A 16,795-nucleotide genomic window follows, 5' to 3' on the forward strand; every position below is an offset into this window, starting at 1 on the left:
ATAATTTTCTATCTTGTGCACGTTACAGAGTACAGGTAGCAGATTAAAGTTAGGATTACTTCACCTGAACTTCGTCTAATTTCAGAGGTCAGTCAACTTTTCAAGCTGATCTGAATTCGATTAACACTACTGTTCAACTTCGTAATTGACTCTAAACGCCTCAAAAACGAAACTAGTCTTTCAATCACAAGTCATACCGCATCCCGACAGCTGACACTCTCCTTAATAGCCCGGTTTAACTTTCTACTACATCCAAATATCTCGGACATCATCTTCAGTCTAAATTAACACAGAATTACAGCATCAACGTAATTATGGCTGCTCCTAGCCACTCTTTTGGTCTTTTAGATGGTAACTTTTAACAACCTTCTTTGCATTTCAGAAAACTAGCATGCATTACCTTAATGCAGCCTAATATCGAGTACGCATCAGAGGTCTAGGACCCGGATCAAGCATACATTATTCACAATTTAGAAGCATTACCAAATCGTGCTGTCAGGTTTATCTATTCCCGTCATACTGGTGCCACCGCACTACAGGCGCGTGCCGAACTTGATAACTTCCGGACATCCCCATCTTGATTCCAACCTCAACCACCTCCTTCAAGCTCATATTTGGGGACCGAACTCTTCAAGGCAAAGTATACCTTCACTCGATGAACCTCACTAACCGCTTCAGTGCGGCACCTAAATCAAACCAAATCAAATCAAATCAAATGTTTATTTTTGCACTCCATACAAAGAAATGCAGGGCACAGGACAAAAAGCTTGTCAGAAGACAGCTTGACAGGGCCCCTGCGCTCTTAAAAATTGCTGGCGTACAGTGCAACAAAAAGCATCGCTAAGGACTGAAGCAACATGACATAATTACCGCAATCAAAACGAAATTAGGTGGGCAAAAGAACTGCTAAAAAGATTTAGTTGTTTTGACCTTGAGGAGTGATCGGTTGAAGACACATTTATGCGAAATTTAGCGGATACGCCTTAAGTTCGGCCTGTGTCATGCTGTATACATTTATATCTTTTGAGATTAACTCATTTAGAAGCCTGCTTATACGGGTTTCAATGCTGCTCCAACTCCCTGACTCGTCCTAGGAAACAGAACCAACCATGGTTCTTGGTTCCGAAGCGAATATTGCACGTCAGGGGGCTGTTTCAGATTGAACAGTGATAGATATGCCTTATTATTGAATTGCAGACATGTCTTATATCGCGTTATCAATCGGTAGCTATACAATTTAATGAACGGTGTAACGTTGTACACTTGAAAAAGAGGCATTGATGGTGCGTCCCAAAAAACTCCCGCAACTTGCCGGAGGGCTTTTTTCTGTAATATGCGGATTCTATTAATATTTGCCTTTGATGTTATACTCCAAACTAAAGAACCGTAGTCTATTTGGGATGAAAAAACGGCCATTTTATATCTGAAGTTTAAGCCTTGCAGGTAAGACATGACGGTAGTTACACAGTACTCCAACTACTTTCGCCAAATTAGCAAGGACAAAGTTAACATGCGAGGTCCACACCAAATGTTCATTAAGTATGACACCTAGCACCTTAGCCTCTGGTACAAGTGCAATCTTGTCTGACCCGATATAGGTAGGTAGGTAGGAAAGACTTTTATTGCTCTAGAAAGGTGCTAGTAGCAGACGAGAAAGAAGAGGTCCATCTTCCTTCTTCTCACAGGGTCGGTGCCCCTATTCCAGGGCTCCGCTGAGCTTCGCTGCTCGCTGGGCGTGCTGGATCAGACCTTGTTGGCAACCCAGATCGCCGCTGGAGAGCCGGCTCTCCCACTGTTCTGCACTCGGGTCTTTGCGAAAGTTGTCGTTTTTACTGCATTCCCACGTGATGTGGTACAACGATGGTTTGCTGCCACACCACGGGCAAGTGTCCCGATATTGCGTCGGGTAAATCTTGCTAAGGATATGCAGGTTTGGGAATGTTCCTGTCTGCAATCTTCGCCAATACACTGCCTCTAGTTGATTTAGATCAGGATGAGGCGGCGGATAGCGGATCCGTACCCCCTTATAGTAGTTGAGAATGTCTGAGTACGTAGGGCTGACTCGGTCGGGTAGATCGTCCGATTGGGAGGAAGCTCGGCTCGTATACCCTCGAGCTACCTCGTCGGCGCGTTCGTTCCCCGCTATGTCGGTGTGTCCTGGCACCCAGTAAATGCTATGTGTGACTTTTGGTGGGGTCGCGCTCTGGAGGAGCCGGAGCGCGGCGCGACCTATGCGGCCGTTCATGTAGTTACGGCACGCTTCTCTCGAATCTGTAAGGATGGTAAGGGACATGTTGCTTCGATAACCGGCTACCGCCGCTAGAGCTACGGCCAGCTCCTCCCCTTCGGTTACCGTGCAATCCCTCACTGAGGCGCTAGCTAATTCCTTTAAGTTCGAATCAATAACTACCGCCACTGTGCTGTTATGTGAGCTTCCTGTATACGGAGCCGCGTCCGTGTATACCGTTGTGGATTTTTTAGCTAGATTTTGTTGTACATACCTCGCCCGGGCTGCCCTACGGGCCGCATGCAAGTTGGGGTCCATGTTCCGGGGAAGGGAGCGAACCTTTAGCGTCTGGCGAATTGCGTCCGGTATGCTCGCAGTACGATTCTCGAATTCCGCCGTCCGGCCTAGCCCCAGTCGCCTAAGGAGCGAGCGCCCCGTAGGAGTCTGCTGGAGCCTAGCTAACTGTGTGACCAGTTTGGCTTCTTTGATCTCTTCGAAGGTGTTGTGAATTCCAAGAGCCAGTAGTTTTTCGTTGGAGGTGTTCATTGGTAGATGCAGGGCTGTCTTGTAAGCTTTGCGGAGTATGGTATCTGCACTATCCACTTCTCCTTTGTTGAGGTTGAAGTACGGGAGGGCGTAACCCACGCGACTGACCACCAGGCTCTGAACCAGGCGCAGGGTATCCCCCTCTCGCATGCCGCTCCGCTTCTGCGACACGCGCGTGATCATTCTGGCGACCTGAGTGGTCGATTGCTTGAGAAGGCCGAGCGTATGGCCGCATCGCTGGTTGCTCTGCAGCCACATTCCCAAGACTCGTATTCTGTCTCGTTCGGGAATTAGCTGTCCTTCGAGGGAGACATTGAGGGACCCTTCCTTCTGTTTCCCTTTGTGGACTCGCAGGAGTTCTGATTTTTCGGTGGAGCAGGCGAGGCCTCGTGCACTGACATATTCTTCCACGCAGGTAGCCGCTGCTTGCAGTCGTTCTTCTTTCTGGCCGAGCGACCCAGTGGTAACCCAGACCGTGACGTCGTCAGCGTATATTGCGTGCTGTATGCCTTCGATCTTCTCGAGTTGTCTCGCGAGGCCGATCATGGCCACGTTGAAAAGTAGTGGCGAGATGACGGACCCTTGAGGTGTGCCTTTGTTGGGGGTCGAAAATTTAGCGCTGCGAAGGTCTCCGAGCCCAACCGTTGCAGTGCGGTTGGAGAGAAAGGCCTTCACGTAGCTGTGAATCTTCTCGCCGCAGTGGAGGTTGTCAAGTCCTTCCATTACAGCCGTGTGGCTAACGTTGTCAAAGGCTCCTTTGATGTCGAGGGCCATAACCACGTTCTCGCCTACGCTCGGGACGTTGGTGAGGACTTCCTCTTTGAGTTGTAAGAGGATGTCCTGGGTGGAGAGGTGGGCTCGGAAGCCGAACATACTGTGGGGGTACAGGTCTTCGTCTTCCATGTAGCTTTGGAGCCTCCGAGTAACGACTCGCTCGTAGAGCTTGCCTAGGCAGGAGGTGAGTGAGATAGGTCGGAGATTTTCGATCTGGAGTTTCTTACCCGGTTTGGGGATCATTACGACCTCTGCATGCTTCCACTCTTCAGGAACCGTTCCTGCGGCCCAGTGCCCGTTGAGGAAGGTGGTCAGTTGGTCGACCGCCTCGTCGCACAGGTTGCGTATGAGTGCGTTCTGGATCTTGTCTGCTCCCGCCGCAGTGTTGCGCGTGCATGCCTTTATGGCAGCGAACACTTCTTCCCTGGTGATCGGCCTCTCTAAGTGGGTGTTCGGTTTCCCCAGGTATGGTTTCGCGTATGCCGCAGGCAAGGTCGTGCCGTAGCATTTCTCTTTGGCCTTATCTAGCAGTTCCTCTTCCGTACCCTCGAAGGTGTGGACGAGTCTGCGGATAGCTTTCCCGCTTTCGGCCCTGGTTTGGGTAGGGTCGAGGAGTGTCTTGAGTATACGCCACGTTTTCGCCGTGCTGAGGGTGCCGTCCAGCGAGCTACTGAACTGCTGCCAGCTCTGCCTGGCCAGTTGGGTCGCGTACTCCTCCGCTATCTTGGTGACTTCTGCGATCTTGAGCTTGAGCTTCCTGTTAAAGCGCTGCTTCTTCCAGCGCTTGGTGAGTCCTCGACGTGCCTCCCATAGCCTGATGAGCCGAGGGTCCACCTCTGGTGTTTGCTCAGTGCGATCCACTTCCTGAGTGTACCGCTTCTGGATGTCTTTAAGTTGTTGGCACCAATCATCTATGGAAGTAATCCCCCCTTCCAGGTCCGCGCAAGCCTTGCGGAAAGCCGGCCAGTTGGTGATCTTGGCCGTGCCGAGCTTGCGCTTGATGTTGGTGGCTGCTATCGTGGTCTTCAGGATATAGTGGTCACTGCCTAGATTCTCCAGCAGATTCTCCCACGTTGCGTGCTTCACTCCCCTGACAAACGTTAAGTCCGGACACGTATCCGGGCAGATCGAAGTGCCAAGGCGCGTGGGTTGAAGTTCGTCTGTTAAGAGGGTACATTGGATCGCTTCCGCCGCGTCCTCGACCTGTATACCTTTGTGATTATTAGTGGGGTATCCCCATCGCTGTCCGCGAGCGTTGAAGTCGCCTACAATGAGCAACGAGTTGCTTTTCGCAAGTTTGCTGGCCCCTAGAAAGAGTGTATCAAAATTCGCGTCCCGCTGGCGAGGCGGGCTATAGAGGTTTATGATAAAGACACTCTTTTCCTTACGCTTCTTTTTGGGAATAATTTCCGTCACTAAGTGTTCAATTTTGGTGTTGGGAATTGGGTCATGGGCTATGGCTACCAACTTTTTGCTGACCAAGGTTGCCGTGCGTCCGCTATCGTAGCACGTATATCCCCTGAGTGACGGTGTCGTGTTAGTTTCCTGTAAAGCTATTATATCGGGTGTGGAGCCTTGCGTATGTAAAAACTGCATTAGGAGTCCCTGCTTTTGGCGGTACCCCCTGCAGTTCCATTGCCAGATTTCTAGTGGAGTTTGTTTAGCCATGGTCTTGGGCATTGTTCTGATTGGAGCCTTCAGTTCCGAAACGGCGCTCGTGTATGAGCCTGTCCCGGGCCTCGTTTGTTATTCGTTGCGTATTTTGACTTTTGACGTGGTTGCGGAAACTTTGGTCCTGCAACGCAACTTTTTGCTGTAGTAATGTGACGTTCTGTTCTGACAGGTTGAGTTGGACCTGCATGGCATCTAATCTTGCATGAGTTTGGCGGAACTGTCCTTCGGTGCGAATCATGAAATCATCCATGCGCTGCATGAAAGCTCTTAATTCTTCGGGGTTCACTGCAAAGGGGGTTGGAGATCGTTGCACTTCGGCCGCCGGGGTCGGGGGCCGCGGTACGTGCCCTGTTCTCTGAGCATGCATCTCTTTAATGAGGTCATCGATTTTTTTTCGGAGATGTGCATTCTCCTGTCTTAGTTCTTTAATTTCTTTCGAGTTACGCGTAATATTATCTTGATCCGAGTGCGGAATCAGTGGGTTTGGAGAGCCCGCTCCCCAGCTCACCTTGACGCCGCCCTTCTTCTGTTGTTTCTGCGGCGGCTGCTGCTGCTGCTGCTTCGGCTTGGCCGTTGACCGGTTGAGCGGCGGGAAAGAGTCATCCCTGGATCGGCTCTGGCTGCGATCTCGCACGGTGCTACGGCCTCGGCTCGAGGAGCGGCCATGGTCCCGCTCCGAGCTAAGCACCTGGGTCGGCGCTCTCGACTCAGGTGCGGGTTCCGCTGCTGCTGCTGCTGCGGTTGTTGCTGCTGCGGCAGTTGTTGCTGCTGCTGCTGCTGCTGCGGCTGTTGCTGCTGCTGCTGCTGCCACCCGATATAGAGGTCAAATCTGTAACTTATGTGTTTTTGGGCCACAGTATAAAGGGTTGCCTTAGTCTTTTCGTATTAATATACAGTGAGTTTGCTTGGCTCCAATGGTGTAACTTCTCAAGAGTGGTATTGGCTGCATCATGAATATCATGAAGGCTGTCAGACATTATAAACACGCTCTTGTCGCATAGATAACGAAGGAAGCACGGTCTTTGATGTTTACGATATCATTTATATATAAACTGAAAAACAAAGGTCCTGAGATACTACCATGTGGAACACCGGCTTTCAGGAATTCCGGAGTAGAACAGTTCTCATTTATTACGACGGATTGCTGCCTGTTTGTTAGATAAGATTTCAGGAGACTTATTGATACTCCCCGAAAACCATAATGTTCTAGTTTCACTCAAAATATATCATATAAAAAATATCACTCTGCTGGTATACACATTCATTTGCGACCGCTTTGTAAACTCCTTCCAACTCTCTCCGTTCTCTGAGCTTACAAAGCACCAAACATCCTGTCGCGGACGCGGACGTCAACTTTTCGCGCACTTACACGTGCGCACTTACAAATGCGAGTAGCGCAAGCTACTCGCATTTACATTCATCTCTACAAAATACATGGCGCTGCGTTCCACAGCTCATAGCAGTCGAATGAAATGCTTCGTAGGGTGGAATGGGATTTTTAACGGGTCCCGTTTCAAAATTTGCCTACTCATAATTACTCATGCAAGCTTCAGTGCTTCACGTAGTCAAAGACCACAATGCCTATACTAGGTCCACTTTTTTTGCAGTTCGAACCAACGAGCCTTCCTAGCGTGCTACTTAGACCATCCAGGCCAGGGAACTTCTGAACCTGTAGAGAACATATGGCCGATTTCACCTCATCTAAAGTAATAAGTCGCTCAGTGACTGCACGCTGCTCATCTTCAAGACGAGGAAATGCTTCTCTTAAGTGACTGAAACTGGAACCACTGATCGGGTTACCATTACCACCAAACAGCCGCACATAGAAGTTAAAGAGAGCCCTAAGACCCCAGTAGGACGTTCTGAACAGTCTAAGTAGCGAGTTCTATAAACATTTTATGCCTAGCTTAGTACCTGTCTTGTGAGAAGTTTTCAGTGCAGCTTATGACATATGGCGTTTCGCCTCCTACGTTCTACCCTGGTCACACCATACTAATCCCGAAAAAGAACAGATGCATATCGCTTGAACACTGTTGAAGGGTACCGTACGATATCCATATGCAACATGGATTATAAGATATTTGCGAAGGTTCTTTCTTCTTGTAGGCAGCTTGTGGCATTAGATTTAATACGGCCGCACCAAGTGCGCGGAATTAAAAGCAGTAGTGTTCAAAACCATATCCATATCGCTCGTTCCGTTCCATGTTAGACACAGTGCCAGATGAGGTCAGTCAAGTGGCTCTTATTCAGATTGATCTGGTAAAAGCGTTTGATAATGTCAGTCATGATTTTTTATTTGCTGTATTAGAGGGTGCAAATATTCGGTGATGTCTTACTTAAAGGCATACAACTATGTTAAAAAGCAGCCACTACAAGACTGATTGTTAAAGAAAAGTTTATCAAACCTGTTCCACTTAAAAGATTTGATCGACAGGGCTTCCCGCTATCACCCTTGTTATTTGCTTTATATCTTGAGCCCCTAATATCGCAGTACCAACAAGAACACTGCAATGTGTGGCTTCTCACTATCACAATGTGAAACTAAGATTTTAGCTTATGCTGATAACGTTGCCGTTTCTGCTCTGATAAAAAAGTGTGCTCGAGGTTTTGCGTGTAACTAAGCAGTTTTACGATTGTTCTGGTGCGTCTCTTAACCTTGATAAATAAGAGTTGTTCTGGGTAGGACACTGGGGTACGAAACCGAGCTTTTTTGAGGCATCAAGTGGGACTCCAAAGATTTACAATACATGGGGGTTCCCTTGCATCGGTATCGTAACAGTGGGCCTCGTTGGGATTCTCAGATCTCCTTAGTTGGGCGGCAAACACAGGCTTGGATAGGCAGGGAGCTGTCCCTATTTGTACGAGCACAAGTTCGAATTATCTTCTTGGTTTTAAAGCTTAGGTATATATGTCATGCAGGTGTTGCATTATGCAAGAAAAAAAGTAGTGGCAACTCATACAATTTTTGAAACTTTTGTGTGGCGCTCTCAATGGGAGCCTATGTGTAGAGGAAATTTGTTTCTCCCCCGGGAGGCCACTGGAGCTGGTCTGCAGTACTTGTTTGTTCATCAGCCTTTTTCAGGGTTTTTCTTTTGGAACTGTAAACCGTCCCTTCCTACTAGCTGTGTTTAGCAGACGATTAAGTGCTCATTAAGTGCTGATTAAGTGCTGTTTGCGCCCACTGGTCACAGGAATGAGGGGCCTTCGTGGGGTTTTCTTAAGAAGTCGCCGATTCCATTTCCACTCTGTACGTTTTTGCTCAAAATTCCTATACAGCCTATTCAGAAAACAGATGACAAAAATTCTGATTGAGGCGTTCTTTCTTGTACCGATGTATTGGCAACCTTACCTCTCCTTTCTAGACAACAGTGTCTTAAAGCGGGTCCAATGAATGTGCGTTCAAGCGACCGCAAAGACTTTCTTGCTTGAACTTCACATGTCCGCTTTGCCTGTCAAAACTTGGCTTCGTGAAAAAAGGGACTTTTGTGCCATGGCCTGTGAGCTGCCGCTTGTGTCAGCAGCCAAAAACTATTGATCATTTCTTTGTGTTTTGACGTGATGCCGCATTTTCTTGGCACATTCTTCAACAGACTGTCAAAAAGGACACTGAGACTATGCCCTATACTATTAGATTTTTGCCTACTTGGAAGGTTCTAGGGTTCCACGTGATTTTTTATTGCTCATATGCCTGTGGAAGAGACGCATGACAGATCGTCACGCAGAGCCGCCACGTTCATCGAAGTCTCTGTTCAGAGAGCAGTGTGCTATGGTGCGGTGGGTATATGCTGCGCAGGATCAGCCTCCTGCCTGGCTCCCTTTCCTCAATGCATGTGTGTGTCTCCCGGAATTTTGATGCGCTGACAAAGTGAGAGTGGATGCTGGTGCGATTGTGTATGACGAGTTCCATGATGCAACTTGGTTAAGTCAGACTTAATCCTGTCAGTGTGGGTGTACTTCCCTGCAATAAGGAAAAAACGGAGCCTTCGTAGTGTGTTCTGCACGTGCTCACCTCTGAATCTAAACGACATTGCTTCGATTCCCCGGATCTCCACAAGATATTATACATGGAGATTTTCGTGTTACAAGCCAGTACTGGCTTTTCTGCAACACGAGCTTCTTAACGCTACCGCGTTAAAATCAGAAAGTCTCCGACATATCTAAATCTTCCAACTACCTACGAATCAGCAATTGTCCAATTTTTCTTTCGCGGACTTGTCAAGCCTGAGTAAAAAGAGAGGTTAGGGGAACAGATGAGGCGTATACAGTACTAAAGGGTGGGCACGTACTGTGCTATTGTGGATAAGCAGAAAGACGAGAACTAGGCGTGAGATTTCTGATCAATCAGGATATAGCTTGCAACATAGATGAGTTTTATAGTATTAACGAGAAGGTGGCAGCTATCTTAATTAGGCTTAATAAGTGGTATAAGCTGAAGGTGGTGCAGGCCTACGCGCCTACACCAAGCCATGATGACCAAATCTTTGAAACCTTCTATGAAGACATGGAATCGGCGTTGACCAAAGTAAAATCACAGTACACTGTACTGATGGGCGACTTCAATGCGAAGGTAGACAAGAAGAGAGCTGGAGACCAGGCGGTTGGCACAATGGCGTAGATTCTAGGAATAGGAGAGGAGAGTTATTAGTAGAGTTAGCAGAGAGAAATAATTTACGGATCATGAATACCTTCTTCCGCAAACGAGCCAACAGGAAGTGGACGTGGAAGAGCCCCAATGGAGAGACTAAAAATGAAATAGACTTCATACTGTGCGCTCACCCTGGCATCGTAGAGGATGTGGAGGTCCTCGGAAAGGTCCGTTGTTGTGACCACAGAATGGTGAGGTCTCGTATTAGCTTAGATTTGAAAAGGGCGCGGAGCAAATTAGTCAAGCGGAAGTCTATTAATGAGTTAGCATTAAGAGGGAAAGTAGAGGAATTCAGGATTTTGGTGCAGAACAGATTTTCCGCTTTAACTGAAGATGGCAACCGTAATGTTGAAACAATGAACGATCGTCTCACAGATATCATTACGGAGTGCGGTGTAGAAATAGGCGGTACGATGGTTCGACAGGACACCGGGAAGCTATTTCAGGAGACTAAAGATCTGATTAAGAAACGGCAAAGCATGAGGACGTCTAACTCCACAGACAGGATAGAACTAGCAGAGCTATCGAAGTTAATAAATAAGTGCAAGATAGCCGACATAAAAACGTTTAACATGGAGAAAATCGAGCATGCTCTAAAAAACGGAGGTAGCCAAAAATCAGTGAGAAAACTGGGCATAGGTAAAAATCAGATGTATGCACTAAAAGACAAAGAGGGCAATGTTATTAACAATATGGATAAGATAGTTAAAGTAGCCGAAGAGTTCTGCACAAATCTATGTAGTAGCGAATGTAGTCTGCTTTCCGGATTATTTATGTGTAGTATAACCTAACCTTAACGAAGGAGGAAGTAAAGAAAGCCTTAGGAGCAATGCAAAGAGGGAAAGCAGCTGGTGAGGATCAGGTAACAGCAGATTTGCTGAAGGACGGAGGAGAGATTGTGCTACAAAAACTAGCCACCCTGTATAGGCAATGCCTTGTGACCTCGAGAGTACCTGGAGCTTGGAAAAACGCTAACATTATCTTAATTTATAAGAAAAGAGACGTCAAAAACTTGAAGATTTACAGACCGATAAGCTTATTGTCTGTTGCCTACAAGGTATTTACTAAGGTAATCTCTAATAGGGTCAAGACCACCCTAGACTTCAGTCAACCAAATGATCAGGCAGGTTTTCGTAAAGGATACTCGATAATAGGCCATATTCACGCTATCAATCAGGTGATAGAGAAATGCGCAGAATATAACCAGCCCCTATATATAGCATTCATTGATTACGAGAAAGCATTCGACTGAGTAGAAACCTCAGCAGTCATGCTGGCATTGCGGAATCAGGTTGTAGAAGAGTGTTATGAGAAAATATTGGAAGATATTTCTAATGATTGCACAGCTACTATAGTTCTCTATAAAGTCAGCAATAAAATTCCAATAAGGAAAGGTGTCAGGCAGGGAGGCACGATCTCGCCTATGCTCTTCACTGCCTGTTTACAGGAGGTATTCCGAGGCATGAAATGGGAACAGTTGGGGATAAGAGTTAATGAGAATACCTAAGTAATCTGCGATTCGCTGATGACATTGGCTTGCTAAGTCACTCTGGACATAAACTGCAAAGCATGATCAATGAATTAGACAGGCAGAGCAGAACGATGGGGCTAAAATTAACATGCGGAAAACCAAAGTAATATTCAACAGCCTAGCGAGAGAACAGCACTTCGCAATTGGTGGCGCGGTGCTGGAAGTAGTAAGAGAATGTGACAGCTGATCCGGATCATGAAAGAGAAATAACTAGAAGAATAAGAATGCGGTGGAGAGCGTATTGCAGGTTCTCTTAGATCATGAATGGCAGTTTACTGATATCCCTCAAGAAAAATATATACCACAGGTGTATCTTACCGGTAATCACCTATGGGGCAGAAACGTGGAGGCTAACAAAGAGGGTTCAGCTTAAGCTCAGGACAACGCAGCGAGCTATGGAAAGAAAAATGATCGGTGTAACGTTAAGAGATCGGAAGCGGGCGGAGTGGGTGAGAGAACAAATGCGGGTTAATGACACCCTAGTTGAAATCAAGAGAAAGAAATGGGCTTGGGCGGGGCATGTAATGCGAAGGCAAGATAACCGCTGGTCCTTACGGGTAACGGAGTGGATACCAAGAAAAGGCAAGCGTAGCAGGGAGCGGCACGAAGTTAGGTGGGCGGATGAGATTAGGAGGTTTGCGGGAGTACGGTGGCCGCAGCTGGCGAGGGGCACGGTTAATTGCAGAGATATGGAGAGGCCTTTGCCCTGCAGTGGGCGTAGTCAGGCTGATGATGATAGCACATTCCTGTTGCTGTGGCCAAAGGTAGCGGCCCCAAGAGACAGAACCCTAGCACGCACACTTAGACCGAGTTTTCTTAACTGGTGTTCTAGGAGGCATCTCCGTAAAGGAGAGAAGCGGTGGCATGCAGGTCAGCAAGCAAAGGTCTATCGTTTCGGTTTCAGCACAGAGCGGGCACAATTGGGAGACCTCCAGAGCAGACCTATGTAGGTAGAAGCTTACTTTGAGACACGCGGCAGTGTAGAAGCGTGAAAAAAACTAGCGCTTGCGCGATCGCCATCCTTTATTGCAAGATTATTGCCGCCTGCCTTCTGCGTTTCTGTTTCGTTCTTATCGATCCCAGCACTGGCACGTCCCACACAATCAAGAACAGAACAGTGCCAAAATGGACAGCCGGGAGCATGCCGTCTGGCTTTTCATCATAGATTTTGTTTTCTAGGTTTCATTTCACATCCACTGCTTCACCACGAAACTCCTCCGGTCCTGGGAGGCGTTCTTGTTTGGCCGGGGCCCAGGGAAGGGTCACACTAATAAGGAGCGTCATATTTAATTAGGACTCCACCCGTGAAAGCGGTGACGGAAGACGGATGTAGTGGCACCTCGCACCTCACGACAGACCCGGCACCGGTGTCTTTCGTTTAGACAAATATAGATCGAACAATAGGATACGCGGTCTTGAGGTCAGGAAGACTAGATGGTGAAAAGAGATGGGAAAACTTGGCACCGCAAATTAGCTGGCACAGAACCGGTGAAGGCAAGAATGGAGCTGGAGAAAGCGGACGGGTGAAAAAAAAGACGGGATATTTTGTTAATTTCGTGTTAAACACGAAAAACGTGGAGCGACGATGTTACCTATACTATATATAGCTATATAGCACTAGCGACATACATTGCATTAAACACTGAACATAAAGTGTTAGGGGCACAGCTGCCAGTCCAAAACTATCCATAACACACCCTTTTTTTTACAGTTTATAAGAAGTTTACAACTGAAGAGAAAGGGTTCAGTTCGGCGTTCTTTTTGTTTTTAAATCCTTAAAATAGTTTAAACTACTGTTCAATTCTTGCTATGTTGTATTTTTTTTCCTTTGAACCACATTAATTCTTTTTTCATACCGAAGCTATTCCTTTTTTTTAGTTCTAAGCTATAGTTTCTTGTTTCTGTTACGGCTCTGGCAATTTCCCCATTCTGGTTTTACGCCTGCTAGTCTGCTTTTGCTCGTATTTACGTCTTAGTGTTGATGTTGCTTTCAATGTCCCTAAAGCCGAAAGCCACTGGAATACTCACCTTGTCTGCTTCGATATTTGGATATAGAGCATTGCAGTCTACCAGAACATATTTAATGCTTTCGCCACTGCACCACTGCCCTACACAGAGATATCCCTGTTCATACTTCTGCATTGCCTGGCCCTCTAATAACCTGGCCAGGCCTCGAAAACGAGGGCAGTACATCTTGAATTACGATAGAGCGCTTTTTTCCGAATTTCGCCCTCTGCGCCTCTTTATTCCCCTAAAAGTATTGTTTTTCTCATTCCAGGACTTACCTGTAGTGCTCCAGGTGGCAATCCCACATTTTTGCTCCTCGCCCGTGCTTCAGAGCGCGAAGTCGACGCTTTGCTGTTCTGCACACCTGATTATACCTCACACGTGACGTCATAGGCGCCATGATGATGCACCGCGCTAACGTCCTCCATAGGTGTCCCAGTAGGTGGTCATGTGTGGAATACACGAACGCGCTGACTGCCTTTTCTTCAACAGAGCGGCCAGCAACACGTTACAGCTAGCTGTCTGCATATCCGCATGCTGCCTATTCAGCCAAACAACCACATTCTTTGAAGGGAAACACTCTTGACACGCTACCAATTTTCTTCCTTCTCCGTTCTGTCAGGATGGCCGAGCGGTCCAAGGCGCTGCGTTCAGGTCGCAGTCCGGACTTCCGGGCGTGGGTTCGAATCCCACTTCTGACATATCTTATTTTAATTTGCCTTCATTTACTATTTTGGTTGATTTCATTTTTTTTATTTATTGGGGTTTAGCGTCGCAAAGCGACTTGGACTGTGAGGGACGCCGTAGCGAAGGGCTCCGGAAATTTCGACCACCTGGGGTTCTTCAACTTGCACTGACATCGCACAGCACACGGGCCTCTAGAATTTCGCCTCCATCGAAACTCAGCCGCCGCGGCCGGGATCGATCCCGCATCTTTCGGGCCAGCAGCGGAGCGCCGTAACCACTCAGCCACCGCGGTGGATCATTTACTAATTACTATTTTGCGCGGTGCCATTCGTCTCAATACCGATATTAGAAAAACGCTCCCTTATTCGACATTTGCTGTGGCGAGGTGGTGAAGCGATACCATTAGCTGCACGCCGAATGTATTATTCAGCGATTTTCTTCTTTCCACTTCACATTATAACGCCCTAGTTTTTTTTTTTTTACAGATGTGTCCTCTCGTATGCGACCTGTTCGGAGATGGCAAGACATGCGATGCGAGTTCAATGTCTCCTCTTAACTCAGCCGTGAAAGACCAAAATTAAGGCACAACGAGCGATTCGTTTCTGAGAGAGGCGTCAGTTGCTACTTAGTGGCTTTTATGAATAATGCTCTCCAACAGAAGGGCATTGCCGAAATCGTAAGGTATCTTAGAATGCCTCTTGGATTCGTTGGCAAGATACTTCATTCATGTACCAACCCTGTTAAAATAGCGATATATCAGTGGACCCCAGGAAACAATGTAGCAAAGCAAGCAGAGACGGGAACCACACTGGTTTCGCATCAAGTACGGTGCTATCGAGAGCTTGAGCACTCTTACCAACTACTACTAACCTATATTAACCACTGGAAACCTCTTACTGCTAACCTCAGGCGCCGCGATGGGCGAGGCTAACATCGCGGCTAAGGCTTATCAGTCACTCAACATTTCATTTGCCCTACGGATAAAAGCCTCGACAGCTTGTTGAATTCTAGCTCCTGACATTGGTCTTACGCAGCAGGCAAAAGGGCAGTGCCACTAGGGTCAGCGAAACTCAGAGATTAGTATCCCAGCAAACGTCTCTGAGAGGTTTTTGGTTTGCTGGGATACTATTCGTTATTAACATAGATCACCAGCTCTTCCTACGTACGCTGAAAACCACCCTTTAAAGGTGTGGTGAACCAATTGTGGAGAGATGCTAGGTTGGATTCGCCGGCGCTAGTCACGTCTTATCTGACACAGGCCTCAGCGCCCCATATATGGACCGCCATTCAAGGCCATGTTCACTGTCTCTTCAGCCTCCTTACCCGCCGGATTTCGTCCTGCTGAGCTGACGTATTTCTTTATCACAGTTATGCAGGCCAACTGCTGTAATGCTATTTAGCAGACATCTTGCCTTGAGAGCAGATGTCAAAAATTGGAATAGTGGCCAATTTTCGGGCGAGGGTGATGAGGGTAATGTTGACAGGAAGGAGGAAAGGACGGGTCCTTGAGGGGTGCCGGTACTCTGAAGCGTGTAGGAGGGTGAAGACAGAGGGCCTAAGTGTATCTCAGCCGTGCGGTCAGTGAGGAATGTTTGAATGTAGGTGCACGTGCGCATACCGATGTTCAATGGGGATAGGAAAGTCACGATCGCCTGATATTCAATGGGGTCAAAAGCTTTAGAGAGATCCAAAAATCATTACCTTGGCGTGACCTGGAAGAAGCGGATCAAAAATGTCGTGTGTGAGTTGCAGCATGGCATCCTGCGCGGATAGATGGGGGCGAAATCCCCCCATGCTATGCGGGTATAGATTGCTGTCCGCCATGTGACTTGTGCTGGGAAATCCCCCAGAAAATATAGATACAAGACTAGATTAATCTGCAGTTATTACTTAGGCCTTTAATTCCTAGGAATGAAACTTGTCGCAACAGTTATGAGAAACGACCATTCACAAAGATAAAATTTGATATCGCAAATGGTGGAACATCAGAAGTAGTGCAGATGCAGTGAAAAAAGCGCATTTCAGAAAGATTGGTGTGTGTCGCTTATTAAGAATAGAATGTGCGTCGCTTATTAAGAATAGAATAGTAATGGCTATTAGTTTTTAATGAAATGTACAAAATTTGAGCTCTTAAGTGTTAACGGTTCTCAAGAAATAACTAGAAGACAAGCGTCCTACTGCCGTGTGTCAGGATCTAAAAAACTGGTAAAAAAACAGCATAAAACTGATCACTGAACGACAGATGTGAAAAGTATGTGAAGTGTATGAACATAGTATAGGCCTACAAACAAACACGGAGATAGCATACAAGAACTTACTTGCGATCACAAAATAGTCAAGATGTTCATGCAACCTCCACTCCCTGTCGCCATTCGTACAACAGACTCGGGCTTGCCTGCAGCAGGCTACTTTCCTCTTTGAAAATGCAGGAAGAATATTGACAGAGAGAGAGAAAAAACTTTATTTACACAGGAATTCGGGGCACGCCCCAGGGTCCTCGCACGACCCCACTGCACTCAAGTGTTTATGTTCCGAAGGTCCATAACACTGGCAGCACGGCCGGTGGCGATGGTCTGCACGGCCGGGTCCTCCGAGCGCAGCAGGGTCTCCCAGTCCTCCCAAGTCTTGGGGTTCTCTAGGTCCCGCGGGGGAGGGTCCGCCGGGCAGAGGGAAATGATGTGGAGGGAAGAGGCCAAGGGTTCTG

The 16,795-nt window shown here is 47.3% G+C and overlaps 1 non-coding gene across 1 annotated transcript; it reads left to right on the forward strand.

Annotated features, from left to right (window-relative positions):
* The first annotated feature begins 14,021 nt into the window (after nucleotides 1–14,021).
* TRNAL-CAG (transfer RNA leucine (anticodon CAG)) lies at nucleotides 14,022–14,105 on the forward strand. The gene has a single exon. It is a non-coding gene; the product is annotated as a tRNA-Leu (tRNA).
* Nucleotides 14,106–16,795: the final 2,690 nt, after the last annotated feature.

The sequence above is a fragment of the Amblyomma mixtum genome, chromosome 6 (assembly GCF_055824585.1).
Source record: "Amblyomma mixtum isolate Tamu chromosome 6, ASM5582458v1, whole genome shotgun sequence".
Taxonomy (NCBI): Eukaryota; Metazoa; Arthropoda; class Arachnida; order Ixodida; family Ixodidae; genus Amblyomma; species Amblyomma mixtum.